We start from the raw sequence: 20,029 nt of genomic DNA, 5'->3' as shown, positions 1-20,029 counted from the left end.
GTTTTTTCAGGAGGCAACTGGACTTTCTTGTTTTTCTTCAAAGACCTTTCGCTTCTCGTTCAAGAAGCTTCTTCTGCTCTGACTGGGTGGTGAGGAATGGGAGGAGGTCCACTCCTTGCAGGCAGCTGGTCATTGGCCTTCTTTTAGCGATTTGCTGAAGCCCCTGGGAGGTTTATCTGCGTCCTCAGGGTCCCCTGAGTAGTGCAAATGGGTGTGGAGGCACCCAGGGCAGGAAACCTCTTGTAGCCAAGAAGGCTCCACGCCCATTTGCACTACTCGGCTGGCCCAGAGGACAGGCGGCCTCGACAACTCTCCCAAAGAGGACAAATGACCAGCCGTCTGCAAGGAACATAAACCCGTCCATTCCCCACCGTCCAGTCAGAGCGGAAGAAGCCTCCTGGACGAGAAGCGAAAGGTCTTCAAAGAGCAAAAAGCAAGTCAGTTGCCCCCTGAAAAAGCACAGTTTTTTCCCTTGTGCCCTCACTCTGCTGAACCGCTGATTCTGACAGTCCTGCCTTCTCTCCGTTGACCCACGTCGTATAGGCTGCATTTTACCCTTCTCCCCTTTCCTGCTCCCTTCTCTGGCTGCTCTGGTTGTGACGGGGAGGGGGGGTGGTGCTGTGGTTTTGCAGGCACACCGAGAGCTCCTGCCCTGCAGGGCTCCTGCACGGCGTCTCAGCACCCTTGAGAGCAGCTCTCTGTATCTAACCACCCTTGGCCAAATAGATGACGATAGTCCTCCACTTAACGACCGTTCAAAGTCGCAACGGCACAGAAAAAAAGGGACTGATGATGGTTTTTCCACCCTTACGACCAGGGCAGCGTCGCCCGTGGTCCCCTGATCAAAATGGAGTCACCTGGCACGGTCCGGTGTCCCTGGGTCACCTCGTCCCCTTTTTGCAGCTGTCTAACAGGCCAGGTCAATGGGGAAGCCACTTAACAACTGTCTGACTAATTTAACAGCCGTGATTGGCTTCACAACGGTGGCAAGACAGGTTGTAAACGGGGGCAGAATTCACTTAACAACTGTCCCACTTAGCAACAACCACTCGGGGCTGAATTGCGGGCGAGGAGAACCTGTCTTCAATAGAATTCAATCCAAGTTCACTTTCAGAAATAAATTCTCCCTGGACCACCTGCCCCCTCCCCCCACTCACATTGATCTTTACGGCCAGTTCAGATTTCCAGGGCAAAGTGACGTCCTGCCTCTTGCTCTGGAGAAGAGCTTTGGTGATCAGGATCACGGACCTCATGAAGGCTATCGTCAAGGCTTCATCCTGGGAAAGACGGGGGGAATGGGGGGGTTACAAGAAGCCGGAAGGAAGAGGATCGACTGACTTGATTGAAACCTCGATGGAGCCAGCCGTCTTCTCTTGAACTCTGAGGGCTGCCACTCCAAATATCTCCTGGACATTCTGAGTTCTGCTTCCGCCTTAGGCACGGAAGATGGCCGAGGGATTTTGGCCAGTTACCGGGAGGCTGTGAGTTCGAGTCTCATCTTAGGATGAAAGCCAGCTGAGAGACTTGGGGCCGTGACCCCAAAATGGCGAGTTCTAGTCCCGCCTTAGGCGTGAAAGCTGGATGGGTAACTTTGGGCCAATCAGCAGGAGGCTGTGAGTTCGATCCCATGTTAGGATGAAAGCCAGCTGAGGGACTTGGGGCCGGTCCATCTGTCTCACAAGGTTGTTGTGTGGAAAGGAGGAAAGAATATTACGCCTGTCCGCTGCCTTGAGTCATAGATGGATGAACAACTAGCATTTCCACAAGTCCTCTGCAATTGGAACAGGCAGGCCTTTCCCACCTTTTCACCCATTGCACCACTTTTAGCATAGGGCAACATCCGAGGACCTCCAGTCGCCTGGCAAGGTGTCAAAAACTTGATGCCCCCCCCAAAAAGGAAAAAAGTGATGAAGTACAGGTAGTCCTCGACTTACAACAGTTTGCTTAGTGACTGTTCCAAGTTACCTCCTTTCCCACAATGCACTGATAACGTTACCCAGCTGGGTCGTAAAATGTCTGCAAGAAGGCCACCAAGCTAAGGACTCCAGATCATCATTGTCCTGGCAGCCAAGAGGGGAAATCGTGAGAGGCGATCCTGGGAAATAACCACCGGGGGTTTCTTTTTCCATTTTAATTAGGAGGGAAGACCTGTGACGTGACCCCCAGCTGTCCGAGAAAAGGGCAGCTCACCGTTGAGAGAAGTCCAGGGCGGAAGCCAGCCTACCTTGTTCCTGGTCGAATACTGGAAGAGAATCTCAGAGACGACGTGTTCCGCTAAAGGCATCATGTCCTCCAGCTGGGCTCCCATGGCTGCTTGGCCATAGCACAGCATCACGGCTGTGCGAATTTGCCTCTCAGAACAAGAGTGTTGGTCCTGGGATTACAAAGACGAAAGGGGGTGGGCAAGTCAACCACTTCTCCAAAGCTCCAGGAGAAGAAACAACGGATGGAAACTGACCAAGGAGAGAAGCAACTTGGAATGGAGGAGAAACTTCCTAACAGTGAGGACAATTAACCGGTGGAACAGCTCGCCTCCAGAAGTGGTGGGTGCTCCATCCCTGGAGGCTTTCAAACAGAGACTGGACAACCATTTGTCTGAAATGGTACACACTCTCCTGCTTGACCCAGCAGACCTCTGAGGTCCCTTCCAACTGGCCGGTTCTGTGGTCTATGTTCTATATAACAAACAGAGAAAGAACTGTACCCGGGGGGTCTATAAGCTCTGAGGCTGGATCCTGGCACCTATTAGATCAGCGCTCTGGATCCCAAATGGCCAACTGGATGTCTCTGGGAAGTCCACAAGTCTGGCCTCGAGTTGGGTTCCCTTTCCCACCTCCCTATTGAGGTCCAGGAAGTGGTCATCAACCACCAGAAGGGATGCGGCGATAAGCAACTAATTCGCCATCCTCCCTCGGTCCGATCCCCTCCTCAGTCAGAACAGAAGCAGCTTCTTGGATGAGCAGTGAAAGGAAGGAAAAACAAAGTCCAGTTGCCTTCTGAAAAAGCAGCTTTGGGTCTACTTGAGATGTTTGTTGGGGCAACTCATAATCTCCTCTCTCCGGGAGATGGAGATGGAGGATGTCCACCACCACCTACAGAGCTCAGCGCTGGTCTCCGGTCTGGAGATCTATGACCGCTCTGAGGAGACCAGACGACCCGGAGCATCAGTCCTTCTAAACACGTGGGACTTTCCTTCCCAGAATCCCCCAGCGTTCTTCTGCACTGAGTTTCAGAGCTTGCATCCCCGTCTCTGGCCTTACCTGAAAGGTGGCTTCTTGCAGAGCAGGTTTCTTTGCACGCACGAAGTGGCCGGCCTCTCTCAGGGCCACCAGGATCTCCGGAAGGTGGCAAAAGGCAGCCACTCCGATGGTTTCAGAGATTCCCTAAGCAAAGCGAGGCTTGTGAATGAGGACGTTTCAACATCTGACCCGTAATGGGGTTTCTTTCTTGCAGGCCACTTCTGTGACGAAGGCGAAGCAAGAGCCGCCTCTTCTGTCTCTTCAGAGACTTCTGGAGTCCTGGGCTCCAAACAAGAGTGGCCCACGGGGGGTGGGCAAAAACAGGGGGCTCCACACTTTAAGACTTGGGGCCTTCAACTCCCAGAACTCTGCAGCTAGCAATGCTGGCTGAGGAATTCTGGGAGTTGAAGTCCACACATGTATTTCTTTATTTATTTATTTTATTGGATTTATATACCGCCCTTCTCCCGAAGGACACAGGGTGGTGTACAGGGCAGTTAAAACACAATATACAAGGTTAAAAATAAATTAAATTAAATTAGACCCAACAAGTAAATCACATTCTAAACATTTTAAAATCCCAAACCCTCAGTCCAGGCCGGCAAGCTCAAATAACCAAGTTTTCAGGTCGTGGCGAAAGGAGCGAAGGTCGGAAGCCATCCGGAGCTCAACAGGGAGCTGGTTCCAGAGGGCCGCCAGTCGGCATTCCCTGAGGAGGCCCTCTCTGTGGGAGCGCCCAGGACGATGGGAGGTTGACGCCGGCAGAAGGTGCTCCCGTAAATAATCCGGAACCATGCCTAACCCTAACCCTCTTCCTCCTTCTCCCCACTCTTCCTCCTCTTCCTCCTCCCCCTCCTCCTCCTCCTCCCCTCCTCCTCCTCCTCCTCTTCCTCCTCTTCCTCCTCCCCCTCCTCCTCCTCCTCCTCCTCCTCCTCCTCCTCCTCCTCCCCACAAACCCCATTCCCTTCTAGCAGGGATGATGTGACCTCGTTGGGTAACAAAACGTCTGCAAGGGCCCTGCAGAAACCCCACTGCCACTCACTTCTCTGTCAGTTTCTTGGTGAAATGAAAAACCCAGAAGTCTTGCCAGATGTTCCTTGACCAGGTCTTTCTGTCTGCAATCCCGAAGTTTCACCCCATAATATCGGTACAGTGAAATCTGAAGGTTGGGAGAAGAGTCAGTGAATCCTAGGGAGGTCCACCAGTGGGCCAGGAAAAGGAAATGGACAATGTGGGGTCAGCTACTCATCAAGGAGAGAAGCAACCTAGAACTAAGGAGGACTTTCCTGACAGTGAGAACAATAATCAGTGGAACGAGTTGCCTCCGGAGGTTCTAGGTGCTCCATCACTGGGCAGCCCTTGGTCCAGAATGGCATAGGGCTTCCTGCCTGAGCGGGGGGGTGGCCTAGATGACCTCCAAGGTACCTCCCAATTCTGTTATTCTACTATTCATTTGTCTGACTAATCTCAAAGAAACGATGGAACAGAATCATTAAAGGAACGGTGTCAAAGGAGGGACAAAACGGAACGCGAACGCCAAAAATGAAAATGATTCTTTAAATCCTTGGAACGAATCGAATGGTTGAATTATCCCGCGCCGAGTTGGCATTGTGCCTTGGACAATTGCGCCCCCCAAAGGGCAAAAGCTCCGCACGCTCACCTTCTCCTGAGACGAGAGATGGGAACTACTTTCTGGGATTGCAGACTTCTGGTGGAGGGAGGGAAATCCATCCACTTTCCTCCTGGACATTCTGGGGTGTGCAGAAACCTGTTTAGGCAACAAGAATAAAGAAATTGTGGCCAAGCGAAGGAGCAGAGGACGGAACGGGGCTTTTCGGTCGCTGTCTCCAAGGAAAGCGTCGCTTTCCATTCTGCATCAGGAGACCTCTCACAATTTACTTGACTTTCCTAGCTGGGACAGACACCAGGCACCTAAGAGGGACCATCCCGGGCTGGATCAGCTGGAGCTGAGGTAGCTTTGGAGAGGAGCGGCTGGAAAAGCTCTGCCACCAATTGTGAGGACATGTTGTCCAGACGAAGACCCTAGATTTGCTTCCTCTGCCTGGAAGGACGAGTGAACAACCCGTCTCCAGATGTTGCTGGCCCTCGATTTACAACCATTTATTTAGTGACCGTTCGGAGTTCTAAGCAACAATGTACAACTGAAAAAAAATGACTTCTGGCCGTTTTTCGCACTTATGACCATTGTGCGGTCATGTAATCAAAATTCGGAGGCTTGGCAACTGACGTGTCCTTGTGACAGTTGCAGCGTCCCGGGTCACGTGATCCCCTTCTGCAACTTCCTGACAAGCAAAGTCAAGGGAGAAGCCAGAGTCCCTTCACAACCGTGTTCCTAACTTAACATTTGCAGTGATTCAGGTAACGGCAGCGGCAGGAGAGGTCGCAAAATGGGAACAAAGCTCATTTACAAAATGTCTTTTGTGTTTATGCCCAGTAGCTTCCCCTGAAGAAGCAGAGAGCAGGCCTCACACTCCCTACGGAGCTCCGGGAGACGAAGCGTCGGAAACGGGACCTAGAGAGCTGTTGGAGGTCCAGCCGATCCGAATCCGACCGGTTGCGACTAAGAACCTTTATTAGGTCTTATCTCGCAGCGATGAGGGCGTAATTACTTCTCTGCCCTCATCGCGGCTGCAGATAATCGCCCGGCCACCCTGTTTAGGGTGACCCGCTCCCTCCTTAATCAGGAGGTGAGGGAGGAACCCTTGCAGGGTCGCGCTGAGGAGTTTGGTCAACATCTGCTGGATAAAATCGCTCGGATTCGGACCGGTCTGGACTCCAACTGGGCAGAGTCCGACGATCAGGACACGGGCGGTCTTGTCGATGTTATCTGGGAGGAGTTTGATTCTGTGACCCCTGAGGAAGTGGACAGGATTATGGGGAGGTTGAGCTCCACCACATGTTTATTGGACCCTGCCCTTCTTGGCTGGTCTATGCAGCTCGGGAGAGGACACGAGGCTGGTTCCAGGCAGTTATATCTGCTTCCTTGAGTGAGGGTAACTTCCCCGCCGTCTTGAAGGAGGCGGTGGTGAGACCTCTCCTCAAGAAGCCTGCCCTGGACCCAGCTGTGTTGAATAACTTTCGTCCGGTCTCCAACCTTCGCTTTCTTGCGAAGGTTGATGAGAGTGTCGTGGCGCATCAGCTCCCCCTGGTTCTGGATGAAGCGGATTATCTAGACCCGTTCCAATCGGGTTTCAGGCCTGGGTACAGCACGGAGACGGCATTGGTCCCTCTGGTGAATGATCTCTGGAGGGCCCGGGACAGAGGACATTCCTCTGTCCTTGTCCTATTAGACCTCTCGGCGGCTTTTGATACCATCGACCATGGTATCCTGCTGCGGCGTCTCAGGGGATTGGGAGTGGGAGGCACAGTTCTTCAGTGGTTCTCCTCCTATCTCCAGGGACTTTCGCAGTCGGTGTTGGCAGGAGGGCAGAGGTCGACCTCGAGGTCTCTCGTTTGTGGAGTTCCTCAGGGGTCGGTCCTCTCGCCTCTCCTGTTCAACATCTACATGAAACCGCTGGGTGAGATCATTTGTGGTTTTGGAGTTGGGTATCATCAGTACGCCGATGATACCCAGCTTTTCCTTTCGACCCCAAACCACCCCAGTGATGCCCTCGATGTGATGTCCCGTTGCCTGGAGGCGGTTCGGGTCTGGATGGGGAGGAACAGACTTCAGCTCAACCCTGACAAGACTGAGTTGCTGTGCATTCCAGCATCCCGGGACACTCAAAACATTCCACCTCTCTCTATGGGGGGTGAGTTTTTACCCCCCGTGGATAGGGCTCGCAACTTGGGAGTCCTCCTAGATTCACGGCTTACCCTGGAAGACCATATAGTAGCCGTGAGTAGGAGGGCTTTCGCCCAGGTTCGCCTGGTGCGCCAGTTGCGGCCCTATCTGGACCGGGATGCCCTGTGTACGGTCACTCATGCGCTCGTGACCTCTCGCCTGGACTACTGCAATGCTCTTTACATGGGGCTTCCCTTGAAGACCACTCGGAGGCTCCAACTGGTACAGAATGCGGCCGCGAGAGTTGTCTTGGGAGTTTCCCGGTACTCGCATGTTACACCTTTGCTCCGCGAGCTACATTGGTTACCAGTTGTCTTCCGGGTGAGGTTCAAGGTTTTGGTTATGATCTTCAAGTCCTTACATGGCATGGGTCCAGGGTACCTCGGGGACCACCTGCTGCCGGCGTCAACTTCCCTCCGCCCTGTGCGTTCCCACAGAGAGGGCCTCCTCAGGGTGCCTCCGGTCAGAGAATGTCGACTGGTGGCCCCCAGGGCCTTCTCTGTGGGCGCTCCGGCTCTATGGAACCAACTGCCGGTTGAGCTCCGGATGGCACCGGATCTTCGCTCCTTCCGGCGCGGTCTGAAGACCCATTTATTTGAACTAGCTTGTCTGGCCTGATGGGGTGACGTTAGGGTTTTTTTAATGGGTTTCTTATATTGTATTTTTTTTTATCTGGGCACTTGTTTAATTCCTTTTTAATTTTTGTATTTGCTATTTATATATGCCCTGTTCACCGCCCTGAGTCCTTCGGGAGAAGGGCAGTATACAAATTTAATAAAATGAAAAAAAAATGAAATGAATGATACCTTTACCTAGTGGGGTCATGAAACGTCTGCAAGGAAACAACCACGCCCAGAGAGCACCAAAGGCCCCCTAGTTCAGCAAATGCTCGATGGCCACATTTGTCCACTTTGGGGGTAAATTGTCTCCACGGAGACAGGCCTCGCTTCTGCAACCTCTCCGTGACGGACCTCTGGAATCCCCCCGACCCAATCCAATCTGCTTACCTGCGAGGAAGGACGAAGGTGTTCCAGGATGGTATCTAATACTTCCTTCTCGTCCATCTTGTCTAACGTTTCCTTGACGGGCCTCCCGTACAGCGGCTTCCTGCTGTCCCAGAAAGGCCGAAAGTTTTCGTCGGAGAGTTCTGAGAAGAAGAGACAGACTGGGATCGACGGGCAATTCGACGGGACAAACCTCCTCGACAGGAAGAGAAAGAAAGGGTGGGGAGGGGACGACCAGGCTGAGCCCGAGGGAGGGAGGGAGGGAGGGGTCCAACGCGTCCTTAGTCACAAGTCCCTTCGCCTCGCAAGAGATCTGAATCCAGCCCAACTTGAATGGGTCTCTTATCTCCTTTGCGGAATGGGACAACTCGCCACAGGAAAATTTAACAATTCAATTTCATTACTTAAAATGAATTTAAGAAATCATTTTTTTATTTCTATCATCCCATTTCATTCCTTTGGCATCCTTTCTTTCGCGATTCTCTTCCTCCCTTTCTGTGATATTAATGTAACCCGCAGCGAGTCGTCCCTCGGCTAGTTGGCCACCCAAAGTTGGCCGTGGCGAGTTGTCCTAGACCCTTCCCTTAATGGCCAGCTGGTCAGATTCCGGTAGAGAACGTCAGCTTGCAATAAATCTTCATGACTGAATCTTTACGGAATAAGGGCGTTGGAAGTGACCTTGTAGGTTATCTAGTCCAACCCCCTGCTCAGACCCTTTGCCATTTCTGACAAATGGCTGTCCAGTCTCTTCTCCTCGAAAGCCTCCAGTGATGGAGCAGCCCCAACTTCAGGAGGGGAGTCGTTCCCTGATAAATTGTTCTCCCTGTTAGGAAATTCCTCCTCAGTTCTAGGTTGACTCTGTCCTTAATCAGTTTCCATCCACTGTTCCTCTCTGGCCTTCGGGCGCTTTGGAAAACAGGTTGACCACCCCCCTCTCTGTGGCAACCCCCCAAATATTGGAACACTGCTATCGTGTCAGCCCCGGTCCTTCTTTTGGCTTGACTGGCCCAAAGTCACCCAGCCAGTTTTCATGCTTAAGATGACAGGACTAGAACTCACCACCTTCCTGTTTCTGGACTGGTGTCTTAACCACAACATCTAAGTGCCTTTTACCTGAAATCTATTTACTGAATATGTTTATATTTCATGTTCCTAGACACCCATCTCGAGGAGGAGCTCTGGACACTGTGCAGTGTAATCAACATATAAAACAGCGTACGAAATTAGTCATAAAATATTAAGATTAAGTTATGATGACTTTTTTTTAATGATAAGATTACAACGATCTGAAATTTCAAAGCAATAAAAATTCCAAGGTCTCTGAATAGGACAGGGATCCTAAAGGTCTTCTAGTCCAACCCCCTGCTCGGGCAGGAGACCCTATCCTGGGGCTATACTATATTTATTTATTTTATTTATTTATTTTATTGGATTTGTATCCCGCCCTATTCCCGTAGGACTCAGGGCGGTTTACAGGGCAGTTAAAACCATGAATACGAAAAATTAAAAACAATTAAAACAATTAAATTAAATTCGAGCCCCAAGAGTAAATCTAAAACCCAGTTACATTAACAAGCCCACAGTCTGGACCAAACAGATCGAAGAGCCAAGTTTTCAGGTCCCGGCGAAATGAGCGAAGGTCGGGGTCAGTCCGATATTGGCATATCAGTATTGCGGATCGTTCAACCTTGGTGAAAAAGGCAGAGGGAGGGCTCCCGTGGTGCCAGCCCGCCCCGGGATTGTGTGGACCTTTGTGCCTGCCACACAAAGCCGCACAGCCAGGATTCGACCGCTGTGTCAAAGGCTAAGAGGGCAAGATGCTCCTTACCACGGTAGCAGGGGTAGAGAAGACCCGCTCCCTAGACCCCACCGGCCGAAATTCTCTGCCTGGGGGGGTCTGTAGCATACGTTCTCTGCCCGATGAAGAAGGGCTGCAGGGACTGGGCTGAGCGCCCTCTTCTTTCTGGCAGCCCCTCGACTCCTGGATCCTGTTACCCAAAGGATGGCCAGTCCCAGGAAAAGAAGGACTTGGGGTGGCAGGATCCAGCATTTGAGGGGCTGCCCCAAAGAAGAGGGGGCCAGCTTGTTTTCCAAAGCACGCGAGGGCAGGAGAGGAAAGCAGCCATGCACAGAAACTAACCTGGAACTAAGGAGAAACTTCCTAACAGTGAGAACACGTTATCAATTTTTTTATTATTATTATTATTATTATTATTATTATTATTATTATTATTATTATTATTATTATTATTATTATTATTATTATTATTATTATTATTATTATTATTATTATTATTATTATTATTATTATTATTACAGCCAAAGGCCACACATAAATCAAACATCCAAATCAAACAAAGCAGAACCATGACAAGAGGGCATAGCAATCCATCACAATCCATGATGCAATCAATGGGTGACCAAGCTCTGCCTAGTTTTACAGGCAGTATATCAAAAACAAGCCATCTTCAGAAAACTGAATCCTCCTGCCCTGACAATAAAAATACAATGCGGGTAGTCTAAAACTGGATAAAACATGTCGCAAAATCAACTATAAAAGATTCTTAAAAGATCTAAAAGGATTATTTATGTTCCTGGCGAATCCCCAGTGCTGCTGCGCAGGATCTGGCCACCTGCGCCGGGATCTCTGCCTGCGCGTCCTTAAGCAGCCCCTGGAGATAAAGACTTCCCGAACGACCAAGATAGCTATCAATTGTGGGCAGGAGACGGTTTTCCCGGCTGGCTTGTGGAAGGAGCCTGGAAGGAGTAGGGGTCCAATGGTCTCCACCTCTCCTGAGCCGCAGGAGCAGAGTCTTTCAGACAGCGGTGTTTTCTGGTACTTGCCGTCCAGGACGGCCGATGGAAAGCCAGGGCACCGGGCGAGCGAGAATGCTTTCCGGTGGTTCACTGACTCCCACTGACTAAGATCCCTGGCAGGTGTAACCACGTATCTAATAGAGAAGAATTGATCAGTGGAGCAGCTTGCCTTCACAAGTTGTGTCCCTCACTGGAGGGTTTTAAGAAGATTCCAGACAGCCACCTGTCCGAAACGGTATAGACTCTCCTGCTTGAGCAGGGGGTTGGACTAGAAGACCTCTGAGGTCCCTTCCCACTCGATTGTTCTTTGCTCTCTAATAAACAGATAAAAAACTGTATCCAAGGGGTATATAAACACCCTGAAAGAGCCCTGGGGCTGGATCAAGTCCTGGGAACCTATTAAATCAATGTTCTGGATCCCAAATGATCTCTTCTGGCTCTATTCTGATTGATTGATTGATTGATTGATTGATTGATTGATTGATTGATTGATTGAGTGGGATGGGCTAATGTGATAGGAAAAAGCTGGACCCATAGATCAGGGCTTTTCAACTCTTTCACCCATTGTGCCACTTTTAGGATATGGCAACATCCGAGAGCCACCAGTCGCCTAGCAAGGGGTCAAAAACTTCATGATCCAAAAAAAAAGGTAAAAAGTGATGAAGTACAGGTCATCCTTGACTTACAACATTTCACTTAGTGACTGTTCGGCGTTACAGTGGCACTGAAAAAAGTGGCCCCCAAGCCACAGCCGAGCAAGACAGCTGCCCACCCACCCGGTGGCGCTCCTCCTCCTGTCCGAGGTTTTCATTGTTGTGAGCATTTCGGTTGAGGATTGACAGCAGGGGTGGGGTAGGGTGTGTTTGGTTTTTATCCCCCCCCCCTCTGCTGGGTGGTTGCAGCAGGTTTTGGTCACTCCACATGACCCTGGGACGCTGTGACCGTCATAAATAGGAATCAGTTGCCAAGCATCTGAATGTAAATCACAAGGCCCTGGAGATGCTGCAACGTTCCAGCTGATCGGCGCTTCTTCCGGGCTCAGAAGCACCAGGATCAGTGCCGAGCTCCAGCTGGAACCTAGCAGTGATCCTGGTGCTTCCGCTGAGCCCTGACAGCCCTGCAGCTCCAGCCGTCTCTCGCTCAGGCTTGTGCGGTGCTGCCACCGGTTCAGCTCATTCCCCTCCCCCGCTACCACATTCCTAGGATGGGCACGTAGCACCTGCCAAGTGCCAATGTGCCAGAGGTGGTGGTACCCGAAGCATTGGTTGGAAAGCCCTGCCATAGATAACCCAGCCCTGGATATACCTGGATATAAAGGTGGGAGAGCCTTGGAAGATCTTCTCCCCAGGGTTAGGCTGCTCCTCGGTGGACTTTCCCTCTCCACGACCCTTGGCAAGGTGGTGGGCTCCTCGCCTTCTGCCTCAGCTGTCCCGGGAGTTGTTGTCTGGCCCAGATCGGGAAGCACCAGCGGTGGCAGCTGAGGCCTCTTCCTGCCCTTTATTGGAGCCGGGGAAGGCTTCACCAGCAGAGGCAGGAGCTGGGTGGCTCTCTGCCTGGCTGGGTCAGGGCACGTGGACGGGTGGGAGCCAGAAAAGTGGCCTTCCTGGGGATCCTCCTGCTGCTGGCCACGACTGAGCTGAGTGTCAGGTAGCTTTTTCAGCCTGCGGCTCATCCTGCCGTAAAGAGTGACAGTTAGAAATGGAAGCAGATCCTACTCAATAAAAGGGAAGAATTTGTAACTCTGGGTTGAAATGAGGGATCCTTGGTGCTCCCATCTCTCTCCTCTTTTTCTGGCTGCTTCATCCCTGGAGGTTTTTAAGAAGAGACTGGACAGCCACTTGTCTGAAATGGTGGAGGATCTCCTGCTGCTTGAGCAGGGGGCTGGACTAGAAGACCTCCAAGGTCCCTTCTAGCTCTATTCTGATTCTGATTCTGATCTCTCTTTCTGTCACACACACACAAAGGAGAGAAGCAACTTCCTGACAGTCAGAACAATTAACCAGTGGAACCACCTGCCTCCAGAAGTGGCGAATGCTCCAACACTGGAAGTTTTTAAGAAGAGACTGGACAGCCATTTGTCTGAAATGGTATAGGGTTTCCTGCCTGACCAGGGGGTTGGACTAGATGACCTCCAAGGTCCCTTCCAACAAATTATTATTATTATTATTATTATTATTATTATTATTATTATTATTATTATTATTATTATCATCATCATCATCATCATCATCATCATCATCATCATCATCATCATTATTATTGAAAACACACACCAAGAGACAAAGACAAACATCTCTCTCTCTCATCTATCTCTATCTATCTATCTATCTATCTATCTATCTATCTATCTATCTATCTATCTATCTATCTATCTATCTATCTATCTATCTATCTATCATCTATCTATCATCTATCTATCATCTATCTATCATCTATCTATCTATCTATCTATCTATCTATCTATCTATCTATCTATCTATCTATCTATCTATCTATCTATCTATCTATCTATCATTTTTCTCTGCCTGCCTACCTATATCTTACAATGTTAGACAACATAGAATTAACAGTAGAGACCTTCACCTTTCTCCTCTCCTCTGCTCTCCTCCGATCTCGTCCACACTATACGACTCTCTTCTCCTCCACCCTCCTCCGATCTACCCCACTCTACTCTCCTCCGCTCTCCTCCACTCTCCTCCTCTCTCCTCTGCTCTCCTCCGCTCTCCTCCGCTCTCGCCCACGCAACTCTCTGACTCAACTGAACGCAACTCAACTCCTCTCCTTCCCTCGCCTCAACACGCCTCAAATCTCCTCTCTTCAACTTTGCCTTTATATATCTGCCCTGAGGGGTGACATCACAGCATTGTTTATGACCTCAGAACGCTGAGCTTCCTGAGTTGGCACAGGAAGAACATTCTGTTGTGCCTTTTTATCAATGCTTCTAAGGTGAGGTGTCCATTTCAAGACCTGGGAGATTTGTCACTGCGTGTTTTTTTAGTTTTGCCAGCTTCGCTCATTTCTAATTGTACATCTCTTTCTGCTCTGCACTGTGTATTATCTTATCTTGTAACCATAGTGACTCCAGCTGTGTCCAGCCAATGTTTTGGTTTTAAACTGTTTTGTGCGCAGGCCTAAAAAAGTTCTCACCGTTTCTGTTTTACTTTCTCCTTCTGCCTGATGAGAAAATGTAGTCAGTCTAGGTCTTTTGTTTTCTCATTAAACAATGTTTACTATTAGAAACATGTTTTGGATTTCTTTTCTTTGATATTGACCATGCAAATGAACCACGGTCCATCCACCTCTGGTCGGACTATTATTTATTCCGCGACAAGATTATAGAAGCCAGAAAGGTGAAGGCCTCTACTGTTGATCCTGTGTTGCCTAAGATTGTAAGATATAGGTAGCCAGGGAGAGAGAAATGATAGATGATAGATAGATAGATAGATAGATAGATAGATAGATAGATAGATAGATAGATAGATAGATAGATAGATAGATGACCCAAGGGGCCTCTTCCTTCCCAAAATAATGGGGATGGGATTTGGAGGGTCCCCCTTGCTAGAGATACATAAATAGATACATAGTTACATAGATACATACAGAGACAGGGTCCATTCCAGCTGCAGGCTTCTATTGACTATTTCCTTTTCGTTGTAGCCTTAATATCCAGAGAGGGAACAAATTAGGGTTAAAATTAATAAGTGACAATAGCCTCACACATTCATTAAATTGTAACAACTTTGTGTAAAAATCACAATGTCAAAGCAAGAATATTGGATGTTAGCAGCGTTGACAAATTCGGCCCCTTTAAGTCATCTGTGGCCTTCAACCCCTAGAATCCAGCCGGCTTACTAGGGAATTCTGGGAGATGAAGTCCACGCAGGCCTTTAAAATGGCCAGGTTTGAGAACTACCCACACAATCCATCAATACTGATCTCTTTTCAAACTACTTTGACTCCCATTTGATTCTGACTCCAGTTTGAGGCAGATCTTCTCTCGAAACCCTCCAAAGGAGCCAGAATCCCCCATTGGTCACTCTGGCCATCTCTGGCCTGGCTTTGCTGTTTCTGATGATGGAGAAGGGGGTGACCATTCGAATTAAGATGGACACCCCCCCATTGCTTACAATGTCCATCTTCCTCAGGAAAGCCAGGTGTGTGACTCTGAGATGGTCTCTCTCTCTCTCAGCCCTAGCCCACCTCACAAGGTTAGACAACGAGTCCCAGATTGTTATTGCGAGACGAGAACTCAGTGGTTAGAGCAGCGGGAAAAGGGAGTCGGAAGAGACCTCGGAGGTCATCTTAGTTGCTTTAGCTGTTCTTCTCACTGCCTGCAAGGAGGGTCTGCAGTCCGGCCTTTCAGTCCCAGCTGGCCCGCCAGGCAGCGAGGAGGGCAGCTAAAGACGGCAAAGGCCCTGCAGCGTCCTCCATTTTGCGGCCTCTTTCCTGAGGGGAATCTTCCTCCCTCCATTTCAGGGGGGGAAAAGTGGCAGGGAGATTTTCTCCCCCCTCCAGCCGGGAGTCAGGAAGGTTCCCAGAGGGGGGAGGTTGGGGGGGCGGAGGGGGGAGGCAGGCCGGCAGCCTTCCTGGTCCTTCCGGGGGAGTCTCAGAGGAGTCCCCAGAGGTCACCTAGTCTGACCCCGGCCCAAGCAAGGGCCCCACTGGAGAAGCAAGAGAAAAGGACCAAGTCCTCAACTTATGCCCGGACATCCAGCGTCGTGAAGACTCTGGCCCTGAATGCCAGACGGAGGAGGAGGAGGAAGAGTTTGGGGACTGGAAGGCTGCAGCCGGGGCAGGAATGAGATCCCGAACTGGATCCCTTAATCCTCCTTCCTTTGGGGAAGGGATCCAGAGGAGAAGGAGGGGAAGCATCTCCCCAGATTCGGTCAATCTAATCACTCGGGGAAGAATGGTTGCAAAGAGCGGATACCATTTTGATATCAAAGACTGCTAATTTGAAAACGTTGTATTTTTTAAAATAAATTCCTGCATGTGGGGGTTTGTGATTAGCCTCCTGGATTTTTACCTTTATAAATTTGAAGGACAGCCTGAGACCATCTAGCCCAACCCCTCTTCTCTGCAGGAATCCCAGTTAAAGCTTCCCTGCTGGTGGCTGCTCGGTCTTTGCATCCGGATAATCCCTGAGGAGGAGCCTGAACTTCTCTGCTTTGCTGGCTCAGCTCCAAAAGAGCTCATCCTTTCCCGATATTTTCTCTCCTCCGGCTAAAATCTCCTGTCTTGTAACTGAAACTGTGGAAGAGCAAGGGTTGCCAACTGCAGGTGGGCTGAGTCGCTCCTCTGCCTTTGCCGCCTCTCATCCGCAGCCAGGAAAGCCTTCCGAAGCAGGGACACCCTCGTCCACGCCCGACGTTTGCTTTCCAAGGCAGAGGAAGCCCAGGCAGGGGGAAAGCGGGCAATTCCTCTGCAGCAACTCCTGGGAAGTTGGCAAGCCACACCACACCCTCCGTGGCTGAGAGCTGGGTTGGCCATCCCTCAGGGAGAGCATCTCGGCCCCCTGAAGGGCCGGGCAGCCCAGAACGGGTGGAGGATGGGGCTGTTTCTAGGAGCGGTATGTCTATACAATTAACCCAAAGGGGCTTTTGACAGAACAACAGAGTTGGAAGGGACCTTGGAGGTCTACTAGTCCAGCCCCCTTCTCAGGCAGAAATCCCTACACCATTTCAGACAAATGGTAGTCCAATCTCTTATTAAAATCCTCCAGGGTAGGTTGACCCCCTCGTCTTTGGGGCAGCCCCTCAGATATCAGAACACAGCGATCGTTTCACCCAAAGTCCTTCTTTTCTTTCATTAGACATTACCAGTTCTCGCAACCATTCTTCATATGTTTTAGCCGCCAGTCCCCTAATCATCATCTTTGCTCTTCTCTGCACTCTTTCTAGAATCTTTTTTACATCGTGGCGACCAAGAAAGTTAAAAAACCCAGAAAGTCCAGCTGCCTTTTGGGAATGCCCCTTTGGGACAATCATGACCTGGATGATTGAGACAACCAGCCTACCAACCCTTCAGAATTCAAATCGACTCCGCAGCCAACCAGCGATGACACCGACCCTCAAGCAACCCACCGCAACTCCCCCGACCAGCACGTGACCATCACAAGAATCATCGCAAGATCTTCACCCGTGATCCACACCTGACTCACCACAAGATCCGTCACTAGACCCGTCACAAGGCCCTCACCTGACTTGACCTCCCCATCACAACACAAAGCCCTTATAAACAGAGGAACACGAACATCCCCTAAATTCTGATGAAGTGGTTACCTAGCCCGGTAACAAAACATTTGGAAACCCACCCAGAAGGTCGGAGAACGAATGTTTACCCTCATCCTCCGCCTGAGCGAAAGATAGTCACCCCCACTGCAAACCACAACAAAGGTTAAAACCAGCTCAGCTTCCCCCTCTTTCATTCCTACCTGCCCCCTGCCCAGAAGCCACCGCATGTGGGGCAGCTGTCCCACGGGAGCTCCACATCAAGAGGGCTTGTTCACCCACACAAATCATCTGCACAAATGGATGGAAACTAATCAAGGAGAGAAGCAACCCAGAACTAAGGAGGAATTTCCTAACACTGAGAACAATTAACCAGTGGAACGACTTGCCTCTGGAAGTTCTGAATGCTCCAACACTGGAGGTTTTTAAGAGGAGATTGGATGACCACCTGTCTGAAATGATGTAGGGTTTCCTGTCTGAGCAGGGGGTTGGACTAGAAGACCTCCAAGGCCCCTACCTACTCTTATTATTCTGTGATTCATAGGTTCATAGGCCTGAAAGGGACCTTGGAGGTCTTCTAGACCAACTCCCTGCCCAAAGCCAAAGAGGTAACCTCCCCATCACAAGTCTCTCACTGATGACTGACACCTGACCCCTCACCAGACCCTCATTCCACACACACACACACACACACACCTCAAGCCCTTACAAGCCAACACCGCCATCCCTCAAACTCCGCTGAGGATGTTACCCAGCCTGGTAACGAAACATTCGGAAACCAACCCACAAGCTCGGAGGACGAACCTCCACCCTCATCCTCCACCCGAGCTGCAGAGATTCACCACTATCACGAATGACTGAGAATCGCCATAATTATAAGAAAAGAGGAATCCTCGTCTCCTCGAGGTTCTTACTGATCACAATCCACGGAGCACTCCAGGAGGAGATCCACCACCTTGTTCACTCTTTTTGACGCCAACTGACACACAGATGTTAAAATGTCTTCTTTGGTGGTTGGGTCACTGATGTTGGGGAGACGGTGGTAAATTTTATGGACGATTGTCGGTAGCTACGGCAAAACACAGATGGGAGGGATGAGATCCAGTGTGGGTCTCCACTGGAGATGCAGTGGAGCTGATCACTGCCTAACATTGGGGGGGGGGGAATTGGCCCCACAGTGTCAAAGTTTGCCTTACATTTTAGAATAAAGCCCATCTGATTTATCAAGGCCCGTGCGATATGGACAACACTGACCCGAATTCACACTGGCCACGATAGATGCGCAGAGGCCCTCAATAAATGAGGCAATAAATGGGAAAATATATTATCACACAATTGTGTGCCCCCCCCTCCAAAAAACCCTATCCAACTGGCTCTCTAAATAAAGTTTTCCTGAAAACAATATGGCTATTTTGTTTTTCCTTTACCTTCTTCTGGAAGGTTTACCCAACTTTATAGCCTTCAGATCACCTGGCAGTCTCCCATCCAGCCCTAACTTTCTTAAAATCAGCCAAAGTGTTGTCATCACCAAGAGGGCCTCAGAACACAAGGTCTCATCCATTCTCGTCATTCTTTCCTACAACATCTCCTATATCCCTTTTGCTCCAAACTCTGCATTTTCTTACTTCCTCCATGTCCATCCCGCATTCCGCCAGGAAAGAGGTGAAAAGCATTCCTGCGGCCTGTGAAATGCTCTTTTTCTCATTCCCGAGACCCTCGAGGGCTTTTACGAGCAGGTAGGTGATCTGCGAGGGGGAAAGATGCTCACCAAAGGCCTATCGGAAAGAAAAAAAAGAGACCACACAGAAATGAATCAGGGTTTTTCGCTCCCTTCTCTCTTCAAATCAAGGGGGGGTGGGGGGTTCAGAGACTTTGGCCCAGATCTGGGGAAAGCACATCACGCAGAGAGGAAGGGCTTAGTCCATGTCATCGGTAACGTCCACTGAGATTAGGGTGTGGGTAAAAAGGCAACATGGCAGCTGCAATTGCCTATTCCTAGCCATTAGAATAGAATAACAGAGTGGAAAGGGACCTTGGAGGTCTTCTAGTCCAACCTCCTGCTCAGGCAGGAAACCTTATACCATTTCAGACAAATGGTTGTCCAGTCTTTTAGAAACTTCCAGTGTTGGAGCATTCACAGCTTCCGGAGGCAGGTTGTTCTACTGATAAATTGTTCTAACTCTCAGGAAATTTCTCCTTATTTCTAGGTTGCTTCGCCTGGATTAGTTTCCGTCTGTTGCTTTTTCTCCTGCCTTCAGGTGCTTTGGAGAATAGCTTGACTCCCTCTACTTTGTGGCAGCCCCTGAGATACTGGGACACTGCTGTCATGTTGCCCCTCGCCCTTCTCTTCATTAAACTAGACACGGCCAATTCCTGCAATAGTCCTTCATATGTTTTAGCCTCCGGCCCTCTAATCATCTTTCTTGCTCTTCTCTGCAGTCTTTCTAGAGTCTCAACATGTTTTCTAACTCATGGCGACCAAAACTGCATGCATTATTCCAAGTGTGGCCTTACTGAGGCACTATAAAGTGGTATTAACCCTTCACATGATCTTCATTCTAATACATTCTTCTACATTGGTCTCATAGATTGTATGAGATGGATGGATCATGCCCTCCCCTCTGTTCTATTGGCTTTTTGGAGCATCTCCAGGTCCTACGGAGGAGGCGAGAAAGGAAGGTCAAGAAGAAGCAAGGCCAAAGGCTGGACTGAAACCTACCTTAGCCATTTTGGGGATGTTATTATAAAATACGTTTGATCCCGAAGCGATGATATCCTCTTTAAGCCACTTGACGGTATTCCCCTTTTTGTTTTTGGGCTTCATCTCCATCTCTTTGGCTTTGCAGGGAGGGGGGGAAGCACAAGGTCAGATTTTGTCATTCAGAACTGCTGCACGTCCTTCGCCTGACTGCTGGTTCAGTCGTTCCAACCGAA

The sequence above is a fragment of the Vipera berus genome (genome assembly GCF_964194415.1).
Source record: "Vipera berus genome assembly, contig: HAP1_SCAFFOLD_28, whole genome shotgun sequence".
Classification (NCBI taxonomy): Eukaryota; Metazoa; Chordata; class Lepidosauria; order Squamata; family Viperidae; genus Vipera; species Vipera berus.
This window is presented reverse-complemented; position numbering follows the sequence as displayed.